This window comes from Drosophila miranda (genome assembly GCF_003369915.1).
Source record: "Drosophila miranda strain MSH22 chromosome Y unlocalized genomic scaffold, D.miranda_PacBio2.1 Contig_Y1_pilon, whole genome shotgun sequence".
In the NCBI taxonomy this organism is placed as follows: Eukaryota; Metazoa; Arthropoda; class Insecta; order Diptera; family Drosophilidae; genus Drosophila; species Drosophila miranda.
The window spans coordinates 33,887,858-33,913,539 of record NW_022881603.1 but is presented as its reverse complement, the minus strand read 5'-3'; the positions used below and the strand labels follow the sequence as shown (position 1 = coordinate 33,913,539).

Here is a 25,682-nt window from a genome sequence, read left to right as displayed (position 1 = left end):
CGCCAAGCGCTATCATTCTATCTACTTCCTCAAACATGACCTTTTCGACGGCAGGAGATACCGAATAGTGCCGCTGTTTAATTGGCTTTGCATCCCCTATATCGATATCGTGACTTATCCAGCTGGTTCGACCTAGACCTTCTTTGGCAAATGAGGGGAACTTTTGGATAGCCTCTGACAACATGGCCTGTTGCGAATCCGTTAGGCTTATATGCATATGGTCATCCTTGGCTAAGGCAGCAACTTCGGGCTTGGCATTCTGGGTTACTATACCTGGAGGTAACAATTTAAATGCAGCCCAAAAGTTCATGCCAAGGTATAATTCTTGAGCGAGCGATGGTACTAAATACAATGTTATGGGTTTAGTTTCATTTCGAAACAGCACGGGAGTGGAGATCTTGCCTACAATTTTCTGCGCAGCTCCATCAGCAGTTCGCACAGATGCGATTTTGACGGTCGCATGACTAACTTTCAACGCTAACTCCCCTCCTATACAACTGATTGTTGCTCCTGTATCCAAAAGACCAGTGACTGTTCTCCCCAATAGTTGGACCTTTGCATACGGTCTTATGTCCTGCGCATTCCCAACTACGGCGGATAACAAAACTTTTCGTTCTTGCTTTCGTGCTACATTATACGCACATCTACGCAACTTCATTCGTAGGGAGCGTTGGCTACCATTCTCTATCTCTGTCCTGGTTGGTAAGTCTGGTATTTGTGACATGGCCGGTTGAAGTGGTAGCGAGTTTGTTTTTAAACTCGTTACTACGTATTGGTGGCTTTCGATACCATCTGTCTGCGTGCACTGATCAACGGTGCACGAGCTGCCAAGTTTTTTGGATTGCATTTCCTACAAGAGGGCTTGTAAGTGTCAGCTTTCCCACACCCATAACAAAAAACCCTCCGCTCTCCAGTACATTCTTGGTAACGGTGACCTAACTTCCCACAATTCCAACAGTTAAGGGTCATGGCATCAATACTTGCATCATCTACACCATCAGCATCGTCATCCGTCTCACTGAACGTTTGATGCATCTCATTAATATGTCGTTTAGACGCAGCACGATGTAGATTTGGCGTAGATTTGGACAAGTTCTACAAGAGTCGCTCGCGAGTACGAACTATATGACGTATCTCTGCGATACTCTTGATGGGTACATACAAGATTTCGTGTTGAATTTCTGGAACTAAATTGGCTTTAAGAGCTTCTAACAGATAGGGCTCTGTCATTGGCTGTACTAGTTTGTCTGCCAATGCGACTATTGCTTCATAAAATAAATCAAACGGTTCATTTGGCTTCTGTTTCCGCTGCGTGATCGCTGAGCGGATATCCAAGTCGGTACGTCCGTCTTTGAATTGAGTCTTGAGTGCTACGCACAGGTCGGACCATCGGATGAGGGGGACACTCTTGTGGTATCGTCAGAACCATTCACTGGCACTGCCCTCAAACAGGTTGCTCGCATATCTGGCTAACAGTTCAAAATTTCCATTTAAGGATTGGTTGGTTATGGCATTTACCCTATAAATAAAGTCGTCCACGCCAATGGAGGAATGACCTGAAAACCCGTATTTTCCAATTTGAAATGATTTGGCTTATTCTATCAGCGCGTAGCTCTGAGACTGGCGGGGTCCCTCCTAGACTATATCTAGTTGGTGGCTCTCTGGCCGTCTGTCTTTCCGAACTACCCCCGAACAGTTGCTGAAACGTTTGTTGTTCTACCTCGTCGATGGTTTGTGTATTGATTGGTTGTGAACGAACACTTTCAATACTTTCACGGGACGCCGTTTGCTGAATCGATAATTTCTGCAGGCCAGTTTCTATGGTCTGCGCTAATATGTTGGTTTGAGCCTGCATTGCAGCTGCCAAAGCATCGGCAATAACCTGGTGTAGACCTGCATTGGTCGAAGCGGCATTTGCTTCCATTTGTACTTCCGAGTTAGTCTCACTAACAGTTGACCCGCTTGGGGCGTCGGCGTTGGGATCGGTTGCCCTACCCTTAGACCTAGTCTGGTGCATGGTTGTGCTGGGGTCTTGGCTTGCAGTCTGGACTGCGGCAATCTCCTCAGCTAAATTCAAAGCCGATGCATGCAAGCTAACGTAGCAGACAGGACAAATCTTTTTGGCTCCAGCTTTACGGTTAAAACAGACTCGGTGGAATTGGTGTCCACAGCTGGTGGTAACTAACTGAGCTAGGTAGTCAACTTCCTTGGCGCACGTGCTACAAATTATTCCCTGATTCTCTATTTGAGCGAAATTCTCGGGACTACGACTTTGGGGCATGATTATAGTAAAAAATCTGTTACCCAACGATCTTTTATAGATAATAACGACACTAAATACGGACTAATTTATATATAAAGGCAAAGGAATAGAAATGACAAAATGTTTTTAAATAAAAGGATCATGATTCTGCTTCGATGCACATAAGAGATACACTGAATCTCGTTCGCTATCTAATCTCACTGTCTAAGAGACGAATTCGTGTAGAAAACAAAGATACTGAGTCGGACAGGTTCTTTCTACCGCGAGACAGGCGATAGCTTTTTGCCATACATACACCTGATTTCTATCAACGGCTGAATCCTATCACAAAAACTGGACCAAGTAGGTCTTACTTTGCATCAATTGGACCAAGAGCTTATTCTAAAAGCTTCAGGATGTCGACAGTCGACGACGCTCTTTATAGTTGGGAGGATGATAGAAAATAGAAAAAGCTGCAAATAAACTTCCTTGCTTATACTCTCAACTCCGCGAGATAGGTTATAGCTTGTCGCCATAAATTAAACCAATTTCGATCGACGGAGGGAATATCTACTTGCACTCGATCGATATACCGGCAGTGGTTAAGTCAGATGCAGCTTAAGTGGACTGGACCAAGAGCTTAATGGAAAACATCAGGATTTCAACAGTCTCTCGCTACACTATACCTTTACAACCGATATTGAGGAAGTTAGCAAGGTTGTCTGAACCAAGAAGGATAAGGAATTTCCAGTCGGGTGTAGTTGACTGTCTTTCGGACATTTACTGGGGCTGTGACAGCTCGGGCCCCACGCCAATTATTATTATTTTTCTTTTAAATTTATTATATATATAAATATATATTGCTAATACTGTAACAGATAATGAAGCAGGAGGCTAGGATCTGAAACGGTAGACGAGCAGATGGAGGGTATGATTGCGATCCATGCACGCGTTGCTGCCGGTCTCATGGTAAGTCGGGTAGAGTGGGGGTGGGGTAGGGAGAGATCGCGTCACGAGCTCGAGCATTAGGAGCAAAGACAATAAAAATAAGTTTCGCGTGCGGTTCAAGGTTCAGACGGAAGAAATTTTCAGAGAAATGACAGTGTAGGGAGATGAGTCAGCGGAACTAATTCGAGCGGGAGTTGCTTGCGGTGTCATTGCAACTCGGTATGCCCACCCTTCCTTGATCGCACCGGTCCAAATAACGATCCCTAAAATAAACGCTCTACTTCTGCTAGGTTACGTCATCTCGGCGCCACATGATCTTTAATAACGGCAACAATTAACGGGAATTCATTACAAACAGTTTATTCATTAAACTTTCCTACAAGCTCTCATGGCCGCTAAGAGGGTAGATATATATGTATAAAGGCTACTAAAGTAATAAGGATAATATGTTCAAAGAAGCTGCAATTAAGATTAATTATATGTATATATATAAAAATATCATGATGAAAGATCTTATTAGACTAGAGTCAACTAATTATAAAGAGTATATTCAGGAATAATGGTAATTACGTTACACAAATAGAAATATATTCGAATGGTTTTCAGTTTAAATGCAAAAACAAGGGACGGATGGGTGCATCTTTAAAGTGCATCTTTAAAGTGCACAGCAATTGCTTGTGGGGTAATCCCAATCATAAGTTCGGTTGTCGATAGATTCGGAATTGCAGAAAGTTACATTGCTTGCGAAAGAGCAGAACAAAACAAAGACGTGAACAATTGGATTGGTCAGCGTTACAGTACGGCTGGGAAGTTTACGGTCGAGGCATGGAATCTTTAATGTTGCTTCGACTTGCGTAAAATTTTGAATTCACATATAGCAGACGTTCACAGGTTATCACTCACATTACGATCAAATCCAACGATGAAAGCGCTTCCATGTGGTCGATGAGGGTGGCTGAAAACTTGTAAATATCAGTGTGTCAGAGTAGATAGGCGATACGCGCGTGTATTAGTTTTAGTTCCTTTCCTTCTAGCTGCAAATTTCTTTATGATAAGCCAAACAAACCGAATCACACGAATTTAACTTTTAATGTTAATCCTAGGGTCAGTACAATAGTGGGGTTCCAAAGTATTATTCTAATATGAAGAAATGCATGGGCATAGCCATCATGATCGAGACACCGAATGACTTCATCAGCAACGCAAACAGTATTTCGGCACCGGTAAATGTCTTCTCCTTTAGCGTTACTGTTCGTTTGCGGGCGGCGTAAGCGACGTAGCAATGATGGAAGTCACTGAAGAGGGAATAGTCAATTTCACACATATGTACATATGTATGTCACTGCACGCGTAGATAAAAGCCAATCGACCGTTTTTCACTGATGTAGGCCGAGCAAGGCTTGTATGTGTGTGCCGAAAGAAGATTTGGGGGCGAAGACGGCTAACACATACTGTAGTCGATCGGGACGCTGGGTAAGGTGACGAGACTGTAGTGGATATGGCTTACGGCACTACGACCGGCGTTTCGTACGGTATTACGTACGGCCAAACCTATGGTTAGGTTTTTAAGAAAAAAAACGAACTTTAATTTTCTGTTGGCCGGCAGTTGGGGTACAATTTTCACTCACCCGATGGGTTCGGCCTTCGCTTAATAAACGTAGGAATGGTCGGCTGATCTTTTGACTAGATCTTAGCCACGATGGACACGCGGTAATTACGGTCGAGGTTAGAATTTTTCTTTTCACTGCACTACTTGAGTATTTTCCTCCGACGTCCGTCTGGGATCGCGAGTAAAATTGGAAAGAACATCCCCAAGCCACTCTCCTTCCGCTTGAGCCCTTGGTTCTCTCATTCCTCTTTTCTCACCACACCTTGACAGTAGCCGCTGTTAACTTATGTCATTTTTTTCTTGCGCGTAACTGCCCAAAAGGTGCAAGGTGCATGTCTAAGGGAAGGGGAAACCGTGGGACGGTTATCCGATATTTTTGGTTGGACAGGCGCCACTACAACACCCCCTACCAAGATCACACTTGGCAGTGATACAATGAAAAGAGTGATCCACGCCTGTAACCTCATTGTTTTATATCTTTAGCATGGAATTTCCCTAGGATTCGTCCTTGTAGGTCCTCGAGTTCGTAGTAACTATAACCAAGTCTTTTTCTCACCCGGGCTTTCACGAAAGTAGGTGCCAGCTTGGCATTAAAGCCTCTGCTAAAGTTACTTTGCTGGAAGTTTCTTTTATACACTTCCTGACCAACGACAAACGAGACGTCTCGACTACGCAAATTATATACTTTTTCGTTGCGACTATGCTGCTGTTGAGCTGACTGCATAGCTTTTTGCCGAATGATATTGAACGAATCGTCTCGCGAAAACTGTACTGTTCGATCCTCCAGCATTTCTAACTGTCTTAATAGCTGATAGCTAGAGCCATTGGTAACCATATGTTGACCAAACGCTATTCTGTATGGGGTCGAATTAATGGCGGTATGTGTGCTCGAACGTAGTGCACAGGCAATATGGCTCAACTTTTCATCCCAATTGGACTGGTCTGGTTTTATATAGGCCTTTATCGCGGCAATGACCGAACGATTCACATGTTCTGACGCATTTGCTTGGGGTGCATGCACGGCTGTAAACATATGTTTGACACCGTAGTTTTGCAGCAAGCTCTGGAATACCTGTGATTTAAACTGGACTCCATTATCCGATACTACCGTCTCGGGTACGCCGAAGCAGTGAAATAACTCTTCCTCGATAAATCGGATGATCGAATCCGCTGTAAACTTCTTTACGGGTTTGAGAAATGGGAATTTGGCGAAATGATCCAGGACTATAAAGATTCCTATGTTCCCTGACTTACTACGCGGATACTACTACATACAGTTTCTGAAAGAATCTGTTATTTCCCTGAGTTTTTCCCATGGGAGGTCGTAAACAATAACTTGGGTGTTTTGAACATTTGCATACCTCGCACTGATTAACATATGCCTTCACATCGGTGACCAAATTCGAACAATAGTAGTATCGCCGTATTCGCTCCAGCGTTTTGTGGATACCACCGTGTGAGGAGAGAGAATGTTCGTGTGCTTGCCTCAGCACAACGGACGTTAGGGCGGATGGTACCCATAACTTCCAGCAGAGGTCATCGGATACTTTTTCTCCTACTGCATGTTCAGCACGGCGATAAATGAACCATCAATTACTTTGACATCAGGCATTTTCGTCTGGTTGGCGGTTATTTTGGTTTTTAGATCCTCATACTCAACTGAGTGAAACTGTGGTGAACTGAGATCTAGCAGACTGTCCATTTGGAGCTCGGACAGGTCTTCAGTATAGGCTCGGGACAGGGCGTCTGGCACTTTGTTGTTGACTCCTTTTCGGTGATGAATTTTGAAGTCAAAACCTTGTAATTTTAACGACCATCTGGCGAGTCTAGAGCTCAAATCCGCTTGACTCATAAGCCATTTTAACGAAGCATGATCGGTAATAATGGCAAATTCAAGCCCTTCGATGTAGGTGCGAAACTTTTTAACACACAGTACAGCTGCTAAACACTCTTTTTCTGTAACCGAGTAGTTTCGATGGCACTGATTTAGCTTTCTAGACATATATGCGATCGGAACCTCGTTACCTTCTACATCTTTTTGCATAAGTACTCCGCCCACGTCAGTATGACTCGCATCGCAGTGAATAGCGAATGGAATCCGAAAATTTGGACTATGCAAAACGGGAGCACTGCAAAGTTTACTTTTCAGGTCTTCAAATGCAAGTTGGGCCTCATTCGTCCATTCAAACTTACGTTTCTGTTTCAACGTGTCCGACAATGGAGCGGCCAGACCGGCATAATTTCGAATGAATTTATGATACCAGCCAGTTACTCCTAAAAACCTTCGTACGTGTTTGACTGAACGAGGTGTTGGGAATTCCCGAATGGCTGAAACTTTTTCTGGATCGGTTTTAATAGTTCCATCCCCAATGAAATGGCCAAGGTATCTTACTTCCTTCAAACAAAATTTACTTTTTTCGACATTAATTGTTAACCCAGCTTATTTTAACCGAGATGCTAACTCGGATAACACACGCACATGGATTTCGAAAGTAGAAGATACAACGAGCAAATCATCTAGATAGACGAACACTTCATGTCGTAACTGAGAGGGTATAACTTTATCCATTAATTTACACATGGTTTGTGGAGCGTTGGTTAGTCCAAATGGCATCACTGTGTATTGATACAGGGGTCTCCCCGGGGACGGTGAACGCGGTCTTTTCGCGAGCGTCTGAAGTCAATGGGATCTGCCAATAGGCATCCTTCAGGTCGATGCTGGAAATATATTCAGCTTTTGGTAGTCGGCTTAATATTCCATCGATCAAAGGCATGGGATATGCGCTCTTTACTGTGACTTCGTTGACCTTACGGCTATCGAGACATATTCTCACCTTTCCAGGTTTCCTAACGAGAACGACTGGTGACGACCATGGACTATCGGACTCCTCAATAACGCCAAGCGCTATCATTCTATCTACTTCCTCAAACATGACCTTTTCGACGGCAGGAGATACCGAATAGTGCCGCTGTTTAATTGGCTTTGCATCCCCTATATCGATATCGTGACTTATCCAGCTGGTTCGACCTAGACCTTCTTTGGCAAATGAGGGGAACTTTTGGATAGCCTCTGACAACATGGCCTGTTGCGAATCCGTTAGGCTTATATGCATATGGTCATCCTTGGCTAAGGCAGCAACTTCGGGCTTGGCATTCTGGGTTACTATACCTGGAGGTAACAATTTAAATGCAGCCCAAAACACATGCCAAGGTATAATTCTTGAGCGAGTGATGGTACTAAATACAATGTTATGGGTTTAGTTTCATTTCGAAACAGCACGGGAGTGGAGATCTTGCCTACAATTTTCTGCGCAGCTCCATCAGCAGTTCGCACAGATGCATTAACGGTTTTGACGGTCACATGACTAACTTTCAACGGTAACTCCCCTCCTATACAACTGATTGTTGCTCCTGTATCCAAAAGACCAGTGACTGTTCTCCCCAATAGTTGGACCTTTGCATACGGTCTTATGTCCAGCGCATTCCCAACTACGGCGGATAACAAAACTTTTCGTTCTTGCTTTCGTGCTACATTATACGCACATCTACGCAACTTCATTCGTAGGGAGCGTTGGCTACCATTCTCTATCTCTGTCCTGGTTGGTAAGTCTGGTATTTGTGACGTGGCCGGTTGAAGTGGTAGCGAGTTTGTTTTTGAACTCGTTACTCCGTATTGGTGGCTTTCGATACCATCTGTCTGCGTGCACTGATCAACGGTGCACGAGCTGCCAAGTTTTTTGGATTGCATTTTCTACAAGAGGGCTTGTAAGTGTCAGCTTTCCCACACCCATAACAAAAAACCCTCCGCTCTCCAGTACATTCTTGGTAACGGTGACCTAACTTCCCACAATTCCAACAGTTAAGGGTCATTGCATCAATACTTGCATCATCTACACCATCAGCATCGTCATCCGTCTCACTGAACGTTTGATGCATCTCATTAATATGTCGTTTAGACGCAGCACGCTGCAAAATTGTCGTAGATTTGGACAAGTTCTGCAAGAATCGCTCGCGAGTACGAACTATATGACGTAGCCCTGCGATACTCTTGATGGGTACATACAAGATTTCGTGTTGAATTTCTGGAACTAAATTGGCTTTAAGAGCTTCTAACAGATAGGGCTCAGTCATTGGCTGTACTCTTTTGTCTGCCAATGCGACTATTGCTTCATAAAATAAATCAAACTGTTCATTTGGCTTCTGTTTCCGCTGCGTGATCGCTGAGCGGATATCCAAGTCGGTACGTCCGTCTTTGAATTGAGTCTTGAGTGCTACGCACAGGTCGGACCATCGGATGAGGGGGACACTCTTGTGGTATCGCCAGAACCATTCACTGGCACTGCCCTCAAACAGGTTGCTCGCATATCTGGCTAACAGTTCAAAATTTCCATTTAAGGATTGGTTGGTCATGGCATTTACCCTATAAATAAAGTCGTCCACGCCAATGGAGGAATGACCTGAAAACCGTATTTTCCAATTTGAAATGATTTGGCTTATTCTATCAGCGCGTAGCTCTGAGACTGGCGGGGTCCCTCCTAGACTATATCTAGTTGGTGGCTCTCTGGCCGTCTGTCTTTCCGAACTACCCCCGAACAGTTGCTGAAACGTTTGTTGTTCTACTTCGTCGATGGTTTGTGTATTGATTGGTTGTGAACGAACACTTTCAATACTTTCACGGGACGCCGTTTGCTGAATCGATAATTTCTGCAGGCCAGTTTCTATGGTCTGCGCTAATATGTTGGTTTGAGCCTGCATTGCAGCTGCCAAAGCATCGGCAATAACCTGGTGTAGACTTGCATTGGTCGAAGCTGCATTTGCTTCCATTTGTACTTTCGAGTTAGTCTCACTAACAGTTGACCCGCTTGGGGCGTCTGCGTTGGGATCGGTTGCCCTACCCTTAGACCTAGTCTGGTGCATGGTTGTGCTGGGGTCTTGGCTTGCAGTCTGGACTGCGGCAATCTCCTCAGCTAAATTCAAAGCCGATGCATGCAAGCTAACGTGGCAGACAGGACAAATCTTTTTGGCTCCAGCTTTACGGTTAAAGCAGACTCGGTGGAATTGGTGTCCACAGCTGGTGGTAATTAACTGAGCTAGGTAGTCAACTTCCTTGGCGCACGTGCTACAAATTATTCCCTGATTCTCTATTTGAGCAAAATTCTCGGGACTACGACTTAGGGGCATGATTATCGTACAAAATCTGTTACCCAACGATCTTTTATAGATAATAACGACACTAAATACGGACTAATATATATATAAAGGCAAAGGAATAGAAATGAAAATGTTTTTAAATAAAAGGATCATGATTCTGCTTCGATGCACATAAGAGATAGACTGAATCTCGTTCGCTATCTAATCTCACTGTCTAAGAGACGAATTCGTGTAGAAAACAAAGATACTGAGTCGGACAGGTTCTTTCTACCGCGAGACAGGCGATAGCTTTTTTGCCATACATACACCTGATTTCTATCAACGGCTGAATCCTATCACAAAAACTGGACCAAGTAGGTCTAACTTTGCATCAACTGGACCAAGAGCTTATTCTAAAAGCTTCAGGATTTCGACAGTCGACGACGCTCTTTATAGTTGGGAGGATGATAGAAAATAGAAAAAGCTGCAAATAAACTTCCTTGCGTATCCTCTCAACTCCGCGAGATAGGTTATAGCTTGTCGCCATAAATTAACCCAATTTCGATCGACGGAGGGAATATCTACTTGCACTCGATCGATATACCGGCAGTGGTTAAGTCAGATGCAGCTTAAGTGGACCACGAGCTTAATGGAAAACATCAGGATTTCAACAGTCTCTCTCGCTACACTATACCTTCACAACCGATATTGAGGAAGTTAGCAAGGGTGTCTGAACCAAGAAGGATAAGGAATTTCCAGTCGGGTGTAGTTGACTGTCTTTCGGACATTTACTGGGGCTGTGACAGCTCGGGCCCCACGTTGGGCGCCAATTATTATTATTTTTCTTTTAAATTTATTATATATATAAATATATATTGCTAATACTGTAACAGATAACGAAGCAGAAGGCTAGGATCTGAAACGGTAGACGAGCAGATGGAGGGTATGATTGCGATCCATGCACGCGTTGCTGCCGGTCGCATGGTTAGTCGGATAGAGTGGGGGTGGGGTAGGGAGAGATCGCGTCACGAGCTCGAGCATTAGGAGCAAAGACAATAACAATAAGTTTCGCGTGCGGTTCAAGGTTCAGACGGAAGAAATTTACAGAGAAATGACAGTGTAGGGAGATGAGTCAGCGGAACTAATTCGAGCGGGAGTTGCTTGCGGTGTCATTGCAACTCGGTATGCCCACCCTTCCTTGATCGCACCGGTCCAAATAGGCTGAGTAATGGGTAACGATCCCTAAAATAAACGCTCTACTTCTGCTAGGGTACGTCATCTCGGCGCCACATGATCCTTAATAACGGCAACAATTAACGGGAATTCATTACAAACAGTTTATTCATTAAACTTTCCTACAAGCTCTCATGGCCGCTAAGAGGGTAGATATATATGTATAAAGGCTACTAAAGTAATAGGGATAATATGTTCAAATAAGCTGCAATTAAGATTAATTATATATATAACGAGGGGGAACGTTGTGAGTTGCTGCGGATACCGCAACTCTACAGTTATACCCGATACTAAGTCAGTATGGCTCTCCTCCGGCAGACGCCGCTAATATTAAACGACACGACAAAGAGTGCGTGCGAGAGAGACAGAAAATCAGTCTGAGCGTGACGTCGGGTGCTGCGTAGCCAGTGCAAATTGATTTGTTCCTTTTGGCTATAAAAATGATCTGATCTGATCCAGATTCAGCAATCTGATATATATGATCATTATTTATGATTCTGCGTTTTTAGTTTTCTCGTATCGTCGAAATTGTAGATGCCACAGATTTTCGCCCTTTGTGGGGGCGGAAGTGGGCGGGGCTAAGTTTTGAAATATTCTTGTAGCAGTGACATATCACAGAAGTCTGGATCCAAAACATCGTTTCTCTCGCTCTTATAGTCTTTGAGCACTAGGCGCTGAAGGGGACGGACAGACGGACAGACGGACAGACAGACATGGCTCAATCGACTCGGCTATTGATGCTGATCAAGAATATATATACTTTATGGGGTCGGAAACGATTCCTTTTGGACGTTACACACATCCACTTTTACCACAAATCTAATATACCCCAATACTCATTTCGAGTATCGGGTGTAAAAATATCATGATGAAAGATCTTATTAGACTAGAGTCAACTAATTATAAAGAGTATATTCAGGAATAATGGTAATTACGTTACACAAATAGAAATATATTCGAATGGTTTTCAGTTTAAATGCAAAAACAAGGGACGGATAGGTGCATCTTTAAAGTGCACAGCAATTGCTTGTGGGGTAATCCCAATCATAAGTTCGGTTGTCGATAGATTCGGAATTGCAGAAAGTTACATTGCTTGCGAAAGAACAGAACAAAACAAACACGTGAACAATTGGATTGGTCAGCGTTACAGTACGGCTGGGAAGTTTACGGTCGAGGCATGGAATCTTTAATGTTGCTTCGACTTGCGTAAAATTTTGAATTCACATATAGCAGACGTTCACAGGTTATCACTCACATTACGATCAAATCCAACGATGAAAGCGCTTCCATGTGGTCGATGAGGGTGGCTGAAAACTTGTAAATATCAGTGTGTCAGAGTAGATAGGCGATACGCGCGTGTATTAGTTTTAGTTCCTTTCCTTCTAGCTGCACATTTCTTTATGATAAGCCAAACAAACCGAATCACACGAATTTAACTTTTAATGTTAATCCTAGGGTACTGACAATAGTGGGGTTCCAAAGTATTATTCTAATATGAAGAAATGCATGGGCATAGCCATCATGATCGAGACACCGAATGACTTCATCAGCAACGCAAACAGTATTTCGGCACCGGTAAATGTCTTCTCCTTTAGCGTTACTGTTCGACGGAGCGACGGAGCAATGACGAAGGTCACGGAAGGGGGAATAGTCAATTTCACACATATGTACATATGTCACTGCACGCGTAGATAAAAGCCAATCGACCGTTTTTCACTGGTGTAGGCTTAGCAAGGCTTGTATGTGTGTGGACCCACGCCGGTACACGCTGCGGTAAATACAGTGATGCTCACATGTATGCAGACGCCACGCCGAAAGAAGATTTGGGGGCGAAGACGGCTAACACATACTGTAGTCGATCGGGACGCTGGGTATTTATATGTGTGGTAAGGTGACGAGACTGTAGTGGGTACGGCTTACGGCACTACGACCGGCGTTTCGTACGGTATTACGTACGGCCAAACCTATGGTTAGGTTTTTAAGAAAAAAAACGAACTTTAATTTTCTGTTGGCCGGCAGTTGGGGTACAATTTTCACTCACCCGATGGGTTCGGCCTTCGCTTAATAAACGTAGGAATGGTCGGCTGATCTTTTGACTAGATCTTAGCCACGATGGACACGCGGTAATTACGTTCGAGGTTAGAATTTTTCCTTTCACTGCACTACTTGAGTATTTTCCTCAGACGTCCGTCTGGGATCGCGAGTAAAATTGGAAAGAACATGCCCAAGCCACTCTCCTTCCGCTTGAGCCCTTGGTTCTCTCATTCCCCTTTTCTCACCACACCTTGACAGTAGCCGCTGTTAACTTATGTCATTTTTTTCTTGCGCGTAACTGCCCAAAAGGTGCAAGGTGCATGTCTAAGGGAAGGGGAAACCGTGGACGGTTATCCGATATTTTTGGTTGGACAGGCGCCACTACAACACCCCCCTACCAAGATCACACTTGGCAGTGATACAATGAAAAGAGTGATCCACGCCTGTAACATCATTGTTTTATATCTTTAGCATTGAATTTCCCTAGGATTCGTCCTTGTAGGTCCTCGAGTTCGTAGTAACTATAACCAAGTCTTTTTCTCACCCGGGCTTTCACGAAAGTAGGTGCCAGCTTGGCATTAAAGCCTCTGCTAAAGTTACTTTGCTGGAAGTTTCTTTTATACACTTCCTGACCAACGACAAACGAGACGTCTCGACTACGCAAATTATATACTTTTTCGTTGCGACTATGCTGCTGTTGAGCTGACTGCATAGCTTTTTGCCGAATGATATTGAACGAATCGTCTCGCGAAAACTGTACTGTTCGATCCTCCAGCATTTCTAACTGTCTTAATAGCTGATAGCTAGAGCCATTGGTAACCATATGTTGACCAAACGCTATTCTGTATGGGGCCTGTATTGCACAGGCAATATGGCTCAACTTTTCATCCCAATTGGACTGGTCTGGTTTTATATAGGCCTTTATCGCGGCAATGACCGAACGATTCACACGTTCTGACGCATTTGCTTGGGGTGCATGCACGGCTGTAAACATATGTTTGACACCGTAGTTTTGCAGTAAGCTCTGGAATACCTGTGATTTAAACTGGACTCCATTATCCGATACTACCGTCTCGGGTACGCCGAAGCAGTGAAACAACTCTTCCTCGATAAATCGGATGATCGAATCCGCTGTAAACTTCTTTACGGGTTTGAGAATTGGGAATTTGGCGAAATGATCCAGGACTATAAAGATTCCTATGTTCGCTGACTTACTACGCGGATACGGTCCCAAGAAATCTACATACAGTTTCTGAAAGAATCTGTTAGTTCCATGAGTTTTTCCCATGGGAGGTCGTAAACAATAACTTGGATGTTTTGAACATTTGCATACCTCGCACTGATTAACATATGCCTTCACATCGGTGACCAAATTCGGCCAATAGTAGTATCGCCGTATTCGCTCCAGCGTTTTGTGGATACCACCGTGTGAGGAGAGAGAATGTTCGTGCAGCACAACGGACGTTAGGGCGGATGGTACCCATAACTTCCAGCAGAGGTCATCGGATACTTTTTCTCCTACTGCATGTTCAGCACGGCGATAAATGAACCATCAATTACTTTGACATCAGGCATTTTCGTCTGGTTGGCGGTTATTTTGGTTTTTAGATCCTCATACTCAACTGAGTGAAACTGTGGTGAACTGAGATCTAGCAGACTGTCCACTTGGAGCTCGGACAGGTCTTCAGTATAGGCTCGGGACAGGGCGTCTGGCACTTTGTTGTTGACTCCTTTTCGGTGATGAATTTTGAAGTCAAAACCTTGTAATTTTAACGACCATCTGGCGAGTCTAGAGCTCAAATCCGCTTGACTCATAAGCCATTTTAACGAAGCATGATCGGTAATAATGGCAAATTCATGCCCTTCGATGTTGGTGCGAAACTTTTTAACACACAGTACAGCTGCTAAACACTCTTTTTCTGTAACCGAGTAATTTCGTTGGCATTGATTTAGCTTTCTAGACATATATGCGATCGGAACCTCGTTACCTTCTACATCTTTTTGCATAAGTACTCCGCCCACGCCAGTATGTCTCGCATCGCAGTGAATAGCGAATGGAATCCGAAAAAATGGACTATGCAAAACGGGAGCACTGCAAAGTTTACTTTTCAGGTCTTCAAATGCAAGTTGGGCCTCATTCGTCCATTCAAACTTACGTTTCTGTTTCAACGTGTCCGACAATGGAGCGGCCAGACCGGCATAATTTCGAATGAATTTATGATACCAGCCAGTTACTCCTAAAAACCTTCGTACGTGTTTGACTGAACGAGGTGTTGGGAATTCCCGAATGGCTGAAACTTTTTCTGGATCGGTTTTAATAGTTCCATCCCTTACTTCCTTCAAACAAAATTTACTTTTTTCGACATTAATTGTTAACCCAGCTTGTTTTAACCGAGATGCTAACTCGGATAACACACGCACATGGATTTCGAAAGTAGAAGATACAACGAGCAAATCATCTATATAGACGAACACTTCATGTCGTAACTGAGAGGGTATAACTTTATCCATTAATTTACACATGGTTTGTGGAGCGTTGGTTAGTCCAAATGGCATCACTGTGTATTGATACAGGGGTCTCCACGGGACGGTGAACGCGGTCTTTTCGCGAGCGTCTGAAGTCAATGGGATCTGCCAATAGGCATCCTTCAGGTCGATGCTGGAAATATATTCAGCTTTTGGTAGTCGGCTTAATATTCCATCGATCAAAGGCATGGGATATGCGCTCTTTACTGTGACTTCGTTGACCTTACGGCTATCGAGACATATTCTCACCTTTCCAGGTTTCCTAACGAGAACGACTGGTGACGACCATGGACTATCGAACTCCTCAATAACGCCAAGCGCTATCATTCTATCTACTTCCTCAAACATGACCTTTTCGACGGCAGGAGATACCGAATAGTGCCGCTGTTTAATTGGCTTTGCATCCCCTATATCGATATCGTGACTTATCCAGCTGGTTCGACCTAGACCTTCTTTGGCGAATGACGGGAACTTTTGGATAGCCTCTGACAACATGGCCTGTTGCGAATCCGTTAGGCTTATATGCATATGGTCATCCTTGGCTAAGGCAGCAACTTCGGGCTTGGCATTCTGGGTTACTACACCTGGAGGTAACAATTTAAATGCAGCCCAAAAGTCCATGCCAAGGTATAATTCTTGAGCGACAAGAATAATACAATGTTATGGGTTTAGTTTCATTTCGAAACAGCACGGGAGTGGAGATCTTGCCTACAATTTTCTGCGCAGCTCCATCAGCAGTTGGCACAGATGCATTAACGGTTTTGACGGTCGCATGACTAACTTTCAACGCTAACTCCCCTCCTATACAACTGATTGTTGCTCCTGTATCCAAAAGACCAGTGACTGTTCTCCCCAATAGTTGGACCTTTGCATACGGTCTTATGTCCTGCGCATTCCCAACTACGGCGGATAACAAAACTTTTCGTTCTTGCTTTCGTGCTACATTATACGCACATCTACGCAACTTCATTCGTAGGGAGCGTTGGCTACCATTCTCTATCTCTGTCCTGGTTGGTAAGTCTGGTATTTGTGACGTGGCCGGTTGAAGTGGTAGCGAGTTTGTTTTTGAACTCGTTACTACGTATTGGTGGCTTTCGATACCATCTGTCTGCGTGCACTGATCAACGGTGCACGAGCTGCCAAGTTTTTTGGATTGCATTTCCTACAAGAGGGCTTGTAAGTGTCAGCTTTCCCACACCCATAACAAAAAACCCTCCGCTCTCCAGTACATTCTTGGTAACGGTGACCTAACTGCCCACAATTCCAACAGTTAAGGGTCATGGCATCAATACTTGCATCATCTACACCATCAGCATCGTCATCCGTCTCACTGAACGTTTGATGCATCTCATTAATATGTCGTTTAGACGCAGCACGATGCAAAATTGTCGTAGATTTGGACAAGTTCTGCAAGAGTCGCTCGCGAGTACGAACTATATGACGTATCTCTGCGATACTCTTGATGGGTACATACAAGATTTCGTGTTGAATTTCTGGAACTAAATTGGCTTTAAGAGCTTCTAACAGATAGGGCTCTGTCATTGGCTGTACTAGTTTGTCTGCCAATGCGACTATTGCTTCATAAAATAAATCAAACGGTTCATTTGGCTTCTGTTTCCGCTGCGTGATCGCTGAGCGGATATCCAAGTCGGTACGTCCGTCTTTGAATTGAGTCTTGAGTGCTACGCACAGGTCGGACCATCGGATGAGGGGGACACTCTTGTGGTATCATCAGAACCATTCACTGGCACTGCCCTCAAACAGGTTGCTCGCATATCTGGCTAACAGTTCAAAATTTCCATTTAAGGATTGGTTGGTCATGGCATTTACCCTATAAATAAAGTCGTCCACGCCAATGGAGGAATGACCTGAAAACCGTATTTTCCAATTTGAAATGATTTGGCTTATTCTATCAGCGCGTAGCTCTGAGACTGGCGGGGTCCCTCCTAGACTATATCTAGTTGGTGGCTCTCTGGCCGTCTGTCTTTCCGAACTACCCCCGAACAGTTGCTGAAACGTTTGTTGTTCTACCTCGTCGATGGTTTGTGTATTGATTGGTTGTGAACGAACACTTTCAATACTTTCACGGGACGCCGTTTGCTGAATCGATAATTTCTGCAGGCCAGTTTCTATGGTCTGCGCTAATATGTTGGTTTGAGCCTGCATTGCAGCTGCCAAAGCATCGGCAATAACCTGGTGTAGACCTGCATTGGTCGAAGCGGCATTTGCTTCCATTTGTACTTCCGAGTTAGTCTCACTAACAGTTGACCCGCTTGGGGCGTCTGCGTTGGGATCGGTTGCCCTACCCTTAGACCTAGTCTGGTGCATGGTTGTGCTGGGGTCTTGGCTTGCAGTCTGGACTGCGGCAATCTCTTCAGCTAAATTCAAAGCCGATGCATGCAAGCTAACGTAGCAGACAGGACAAATCTTTTTGGCTCCAGCTTAACGGTTAAAACAGACTCGGTGGAATTGGTGTCCACTGAGCTAGGTAGTCAACTTCTTTGGCGCACGTGCTACAAATTATTCCCTGATTCTCTATTTGAGCGAAATTCTCGGGACTACGACTTAGGGGCATGATTATCATACAAAATCTGTTACCCAACGATCTTTTATAGATAATAACGACACTAAATACGGACTAATTTATATATAAAGGCAAAGGAATAGAAATGACAAAATGTTTTTAAATAAAAGGATCATGATTCTGCTTCGATGCACATAAGAGATAGACTGAATCTCGTTCGCTATCTAATCTCACTGTCTAAGAGTCGAATTCGTGTAGAAAACAAAGATACTGAGTCGGACAGGTTCTTTCTACCGCGAGACAGGCGATAGCTTTTTGCCATACATACACCTGATTTCTATCAAGGCTGAATCCTATCACAAAAACTGGACCAAGTAGGTCTTACTTTGCATCAACTGGACCAAGAGCTTATTCTAAAAGCTTCAGGATTTCGACAGTCGACGACGCTCTTTATAGTTGGGAGGATGATAGAAAATAGAAAAAGCTGCAAATAAACTTCCTTGCTTATACTCTCAACTCCGCGAGATAGGTTATAGCTTGTCGCCATAAATTAACCCAATTTCGATCGACGGAGGGAATATCTACTTGCACTCGATCGATATACCGGCAGTGGTTAAGTCAGATGCAGCTTAAGTGGACTGGACCAAGAGCTTAATGGAAAACATCAGGATTTCAACAGTCTCTCGCTACACTATACCTTCACAACCGATATTGAGGAAGTTAGCAAGGTTGTCTGAACCAAGAAGGATAAGGAATTTCCAGTCGGGTGTAGTTGACTGTCTTTCGGACATTTACTGGGGCTGTGACAGCTCGGGCCCCACGTTGGGCGCCAATTATTATTATTTTTCTTTTAAATTTATTATATATATAAATATATATTGCTAATACTGTAACAGATAACGAAGCAGGAGGCTAGGATCTGAAACGGTAGACGAGCAGATGGAGGGTATGATTGCGATCCATGCACGCGCTGCTGCCGGTCTCATGGTTAGTCGGGTAGAGTGGGGGTGGGGTAGGGAGAGATCGCGTCACGAGCTCGAGCATTAGGAGCAAAGACAATAACAATAAGTTTCGCGTGAGGTTCAAGGTTCAGACGGAAGAAATTTTCAGAGAAATGACAGTGTAGGGAGATGAGTCAGCGGAACTAATTCGAGCGGGAGTTGCTTGCGGTGTCATTGCAACTCGGTATGCCCACCCTTCCTTGATCGCACCGGTCCAAATAACGATCCCTAAAATAAACGCTCTACTTCTGCTAGGTTACGTCATCTCGGCGCCACATGATCTTTAATAACGGCAACAATTAACGGGAATTCATTACAAACAGTTTATTCATTAAACTTTCCTACAAGCTCTCATGGCCGCTAAGAGGGTAGATATATATGTATAAAGGCTACTAAAGTAATAAGGATAATATGTTCAAAGAAGCTGCAATTAAGATTAATTATATGTATATATATAAAAATATCATGATGAAAGATCTTATTAGACTAGAGTCAACTAATTATAAAGAGTATATTCAGGAATAATGGTAATTACGTTACACAAATAGATTAATATAAGATTAATTATATATATATATAAAAATATCATGATGAAAGATCTTATCAACTAATTATAAAGAGTATATTCAGGAATAATGGTAATTACGTTACACAAATAGAAATATATTCGAATGGTTTTCAGTTTAAATGCAAAAACAAGGGACGGATGGGTGCATCTTTAAAGTGCACAGCAATTGCTTGTGGGGTAATCCCAATCATAAGTTCGGTTGTCGATAGATTCGGAATTGCAGAAAGTTACATTGCTTGCGAAAGAGCAGAACAAAACAAACACGTGAACAATTGGATTGGTCAGGGTTACAGTACGGCTGGGAAGTTTACGGTCGAGGCATGGAATCTTTAATGTTGCTTCGACTTGCGTAAAATTTTGAATTCACATATAGCAGACGTTCACAGGTTATCACTCACATTACGATCAAATCCAACGATGAAAGCGCTTCCATGTGGTCGATGAGGGTGGCTGAAAACTTGTAAATATCAGTGTGTCAGAGTAGATAGGCGATACGCGCGTGTATTAGTTTTAGTTCCTTTCCTTCTAGCTGCAAATTTCTTTATGATAAGCCAAACAAACCGAATCACACGAATTTAACTTTTAATGTTAATCCTAGGGTCAGTACAATAGTGGGGTTCCAAAGTATTATTCTAATATGAAGAAATGCATGGGCATAGCCATCATGATCGAGACACCGAATGACTTCATCAGCAATGCAAACAGTATTTCGGCACCGGTAAATGTCTTCTCCTTTAGCGTTACTGTTCGTATGCGGGCGGCGTAAGCGACGTAGCAATGACGAAAGTCACGGAAGGGGGAATAGTCAATTTCGCACATATGTATGTCACTGCACGCGTAGATAAAAGCCAATCGACCGTTTTTCACTGGTGTAGGCCGAGCAAGGCTTGTATGTGTGTGCCGAAAGAAGATTTGTGGGCGAAGACGGCTAACACATACTGTAGTCGATCGGGACGCTGGGTAAGGTGACGAGACTGTAGTGGGTATGGCTTACGGCACTACGACCGGCGTTTCGTACGGTATTACATACGGCCAAACCTATGGTTAGGTTTTTAAGAAAAAAAAAACGAACTTTAATTTTCTGTTGGCCGGCAGTTGGGGTACAATTTTCACTCACCCGATGGGTTCGGCCTTCGCTTAATAAACGTAGGAATGGTCGGCTGATCTTTTGACTAGATCTTAGCCACGATGGACACGCGGTAATTACGGTCGAGGTTAGAATTTTTCCTTTCACTGCACTACTTGAGTATTTTCCTCCAACGTCCGTCTGGGATCGCGAGTAAAATTGGAAAGAACATGCCCAAGCCACTCTCCTTCCGCTTGAGCCCTTGGTTCTCTCATTCCTCTTTTCTCACCACACCTTGACAGTAGCCGCTGTTAACTTATGTCATTTTTTTCTTGCGCGTAACTGCCCAAAAGGTGCAAGGTGCATGTCTAAGGGAAGGGGAAACCGTGGGACGGTTATCCGATATTTTTGGTTGGACAGGCGCCACTACAACACCCCCCTACCAAGATCACACTTGGCAGTGATACAATGAAAAGAGTGATCCACGCCTGTAACCTCATTGTTTTATATCTTTAGCATGGAATTTCCCTAGGATTCGTCCTTGTAGGTCCTCGAGTTCGTAGTAACTATAACCAAGTCTTTTTCTCACCCGGGCTTTCACGAAAGTAGGTGCCAGCTTGGCATTAAAGCCTCTGCTAAAGTTACTTTGCTGGAAGTTTCTTTTATACACTTCCTGACCAACGACAAACGAGACGTCTCGACTACGCAAATTATATACTTTTTCGTTGCGACTATGCTGCTGTTGAGCTGACTGCATAGCTTTTTGCCGAATGATATTGAACGAATCGTCTCGCGAAAACTGTACTGTTCGATCCTCCAGCATTTCTAACTGTCTTAATAGCTGATAGCTAGAGCCATTGGTAACCATATGTTGACCAAACGCTATTCTGTATGGGGTCGAATTAATGGCGGTATGTGTGCTCGAACGTAGTGCACAGGCAATATGGCTCAACTTTTCATCCCAATTGGACTGGTCTGGTTTTATATAGGCCTTTATCGCGGCAATGACCGAACGATTCACATGTTCTGACGCATTTGCTTGGGGTGCATGCACGGCTGTAAACATATGTTTGACACCGTAGTTTTGCAGCAAGCTCTGGAATACCTGTGATTTAAACTGGACTCCATTATCCGATACTACCGTCTCGGGTACGCCGAAGCAGTGAAACAACTCTTCCTCGATAAATCGGATGATCGAATCCGCTGTAAACTTCTTTACGGGTTTGAGAAATGGGAATTTGGCGAAATGATCCAGGACTATAAAGATTCCTATGTTCCCTGACTTACTACGCGGATACGGTCCCAAGAAATCTACATACAGTTTCTGAAAGAATCTGTTATTTCCCTGAGTTTTTCCCATGGGAGGTCGTAAACAATAATTTGGGTGTTTTGAACATTTGCATACCTCGCACTGATTAACATATGCCTTCACATCGGTGACCAAATTCGAACAATAGTAGTATCGCCGTATTCGCTCCAGCGTTTTGTGGATACCACCGTGTGAGGAGAGAGAAAGTTCGTGTGCTTGCCTCAGCACAACGGACGTTAGGGCGGATGGTACCCATAACTTCCAGCAGAGGTCATCGGATACTTTTTCTCCTACTGCATGTTCAGCACGGCGATAAATGAACCATCAATTACTTTGACATCAGGCATTTTCGTCTGGTTGGCGGTTATTTTGGTTTTTAGATCCTCATACTCAACTGAGTGAAACTGTGGTGAACTGAGATCTAGCAGACTGTCCATTTGGAGCTCGGACAGGTCTTCAGTATAGGCTCGGGACAGGGCGTCTGGCACTTTGTTGTTGACTCCTTTTCGGTGATGAATTTTGAAGTCAAAACCTTGTAATTTTAACGACCATCTGGCGAGTCTAGAGCTCAAATCCGCTTGACTCATAAGCCATTTTAACGAAGCATGATCGGTAATAATGACAAATTCATGCCCTTCGATGTAGGTGCGAAACTTTTTAACACACAGTACAGCTGCTAAACACTCTTTTTCTGTAACCGAGTAATTTCGTTGGCATTGATTTAGCTTTCTAGACATATATGTGATCGGAACCTCGTTACCTTCTACATCTTTTTGCATAAGTACTCCGCCCACGTCAGTATGACTCGCATCGCAGTGAATAGCGAATGGAATCCGAAAATTTGGACTATGCAAAACGGGAGCACTGCAAAGTTTACTTTTCAGGTCTTCAAATGCAAGTTGGGCCTCATTCGTCCATTCAAACTTACGTTTCTGTTTCAACGTGTCCGACAATGGAGCGGCCAGACCGGCATAATTTCGAATGAATTTATGATACCAGCCAGTTACTCCTAAAAACCTTCGTACGTGTTTGACTGAACGAGGTGTTGGGAATTCCCGAATGGCTGAAACTTTTTCTGGATCGGTTTTAATAGTTCCATCCCCAATGAAATGGCCAAGGTATCTTACTTCCTTCAAACAAAATTTACTTTTTTCGACATTAATTGTTAACCCAGCTTGTTTTAACCGAGATGCTAACTCGGATAACACACGCACATGGATTTCGAAAGTAGAAGATACAACGAGCAAATCATCTAGATAGACGAACACTTCATGTCGTAACTGAGAGGGTATAACTTTATCCATTAATTTACACATGGTTTGTGGAGCGTTGGTTAGTCCAAATGGCATCACTGTGTATTGATACAGGGGTCTCCCCGGGACGGTGAACGCGGTCTTTTCGCGAGCGTCTGAAGTCAATGGGATCTGCCAATAGGCATCCTTCAGGTCGATGCTGGAAATATATTCAGCTTTTGGTAGTCGGCTTAATATTCCATCGATCAAAGGCATGGGATATGCGCTCTTTACTGTGACTTCGTTGACCTTACGGCTATCGAGACATATTCTCACCTTTCCAGGTTTCCTAACGAGAACGACTGGTGACGACCATGGACTATCGGACTCCTCAATAACGCCAAGCGCTATCATTCTATCTACTTCCTCAAACATGACCTTTTCGACGGCAGGAGATACCGAATAGTGCCGCTGTTTAATTGGCTTTGCATGCCCTATATCGATATCGTGACTTATCCAGCTGGTTCGACCTAGACCTTCATTGGCGAATGACGGGAACTTTTGGATAGCCTCTGACAACATGGCCTGTTGCGAATCCGTTAGGCTTATATGCATATGGTCATCCTTGGCTAAGGCAGCAACTTCGGGCTTGGCATTCTGGGTTACTACACCTGGAGGTAACAATTTAAATGCAGCCCAAAAGTCCATGCCAAGGTATAATTCTTGAGCGAGTGATGGTACTAAATACAATGTTATGGGTTTAGTTTCATTTCGAAACAGCACGGGAGTGGAGATCTTGCATACAATTTTCTGCGCAGCTCCATCAGCAGTTCGCACAGATGCATTAACGGTTTTGACGGTCGCATGACTAACTTTCAACGGTAACTCCCCTCCTATACAACTGATTGTTGCTCCTGTATCCAAAAGACCAGTGCGTGTTCTCCCCAATAGTTGGACCTTTGCATACGGTCTTATGTCCTGCGCATTCCCAACTACGGCGGATAACAAAACTTTTCGTGCTTGCTTTCGGGCTACATTATATGCACATCTACGCAACTTCATTCGGAGCGTTGGCTACCATTCTCTATCTCTGTCCTGGTTGGGAAGTCTGGTATTTGTGACATGGCCGGTTGAAGTGGTAGCGAGTTTGTTTTTGAACTCGTTACTCCGTATTGGTGGCTGCCAAGTTTTTATACCCGATACTCAAAATGAGTATTGGGGTATATTAGATTTGTGGTAAAAGTGGATGTGTGTAACGTCCAGAAGGAATCGTTTCCGACCCCATAAAGTATATATATTCTTGATCAGCATCAATAGCCGAGTCGATTCAGCCCTGTCTGTCTGTCCGTCTGTCCGTCCGTCCGTCCGTCCGTCCGTCCGTCCGTCCGTCCGTCCCCTTCAGCGCCTAGTGCTCAAAGACTATAAGATCTAGAGCAACGATGTTTTGGATCCAGACTTCTGTGATATGTCACTGCTACAAAAATATTTCAAAACTTCGCCCCGCCCACTTCCGCCCCCACAAAGGACGAAAATCTGTGGCATCCACATTTTTAAAGATACGATAAAACCAAAAACGCAGAATCGTAGAGGATGACTATATGTTTTAGAGTGTAAGATCTCAACCAGATCGTATAATTATTATAGCCAGAATCAAGAAAACAATTTCATTCTTTCTCCCTCTGTCTCTCTCTAACACACAGGTTTCATGGTTGGCTTTGCCAATTGCAAAATATGAGTTCAAGGATCTCAGAACCTATAAAAGCCAGAGCAACCAAATTTGGTATCCACACTCCTGTGATATCGGACCTTGACCGTTTCGTGTCCAAATTTCGCCACACCCCCTTCCGCCGCCGCAAAGGACGAAAATCTGGGGCATCCACAAATCTCAGAGACTATTAAGGCTAGAGTAACCAAATTTGGTATCCGCACTTCTGCTAGATCTCACTATAAAACGTATATCTCAGAATTTCGCCCCACCCTTTTCCGCCCCCACAAAGGACGAAAATCTGTTGCATCCACAAAAGGAACCAGCCAAAAGGAACAAATCAATTTGCACTGGCTACGCAGCCCCCGACGTCACGCTCAGACTGATTTTCTGTCTCTCTCGCACGCACTGCTTGTCGTGTCGTTTAATATTAGCGGCGTCTGCCGAAGGAGAGCCATACTGACTTAGTATCGGGTATAACTGTAGAGTTGCGGTCTCCGCAGCAACTCACAACGTTCCCCTCGTTTGGATTGCATTTTCTACAAGAGGGCTTGT

At 43.9% G+C, this 25,682-nt stretch overlaps 2 long non-coding RNA genes across 2 annotated transcripts; both read right to left on the bottom strand.

Moving 5' to 3' along the window:
* Nucleotides 1-3,683: 3,683 nt before the first annotated feature.
* LOC117190702 lies at nucleotides 3,684-5,199 on the bottom strand. The gene is made up of 3 exons (XR_004473799.1): nucleotides 4,819-5,199; nucleotides 4,094-4,741; nucleotides 3,684-3,993 (listed from the first exon to the last, which is right to left on the bottom strand). It is a non-coding gene; the product is annotated as an uncharacterized LOC117190702 (long non-coding RNA).
* A 7,806-nt stretch (nucleotides 5,200-13,005) lies between these two features.
* On the bottom strand, nucleotides 13,006-13,294 carry LOC117190701. Its single transcript, XR_004473798.1, has 2 exons — nucleotides 13,204-13,294; nucleotides 13,006-13,126 (listed from the first exon to the last, which is right to left on the bottom strand). It is a non-coding gene; the product is annotated as an uncharacterized LOC117190701 (long non-coding RNA).
* Between the last annotated feature and the right edge of the window lie 12,388 nt (nucleotides 13,295-25,682).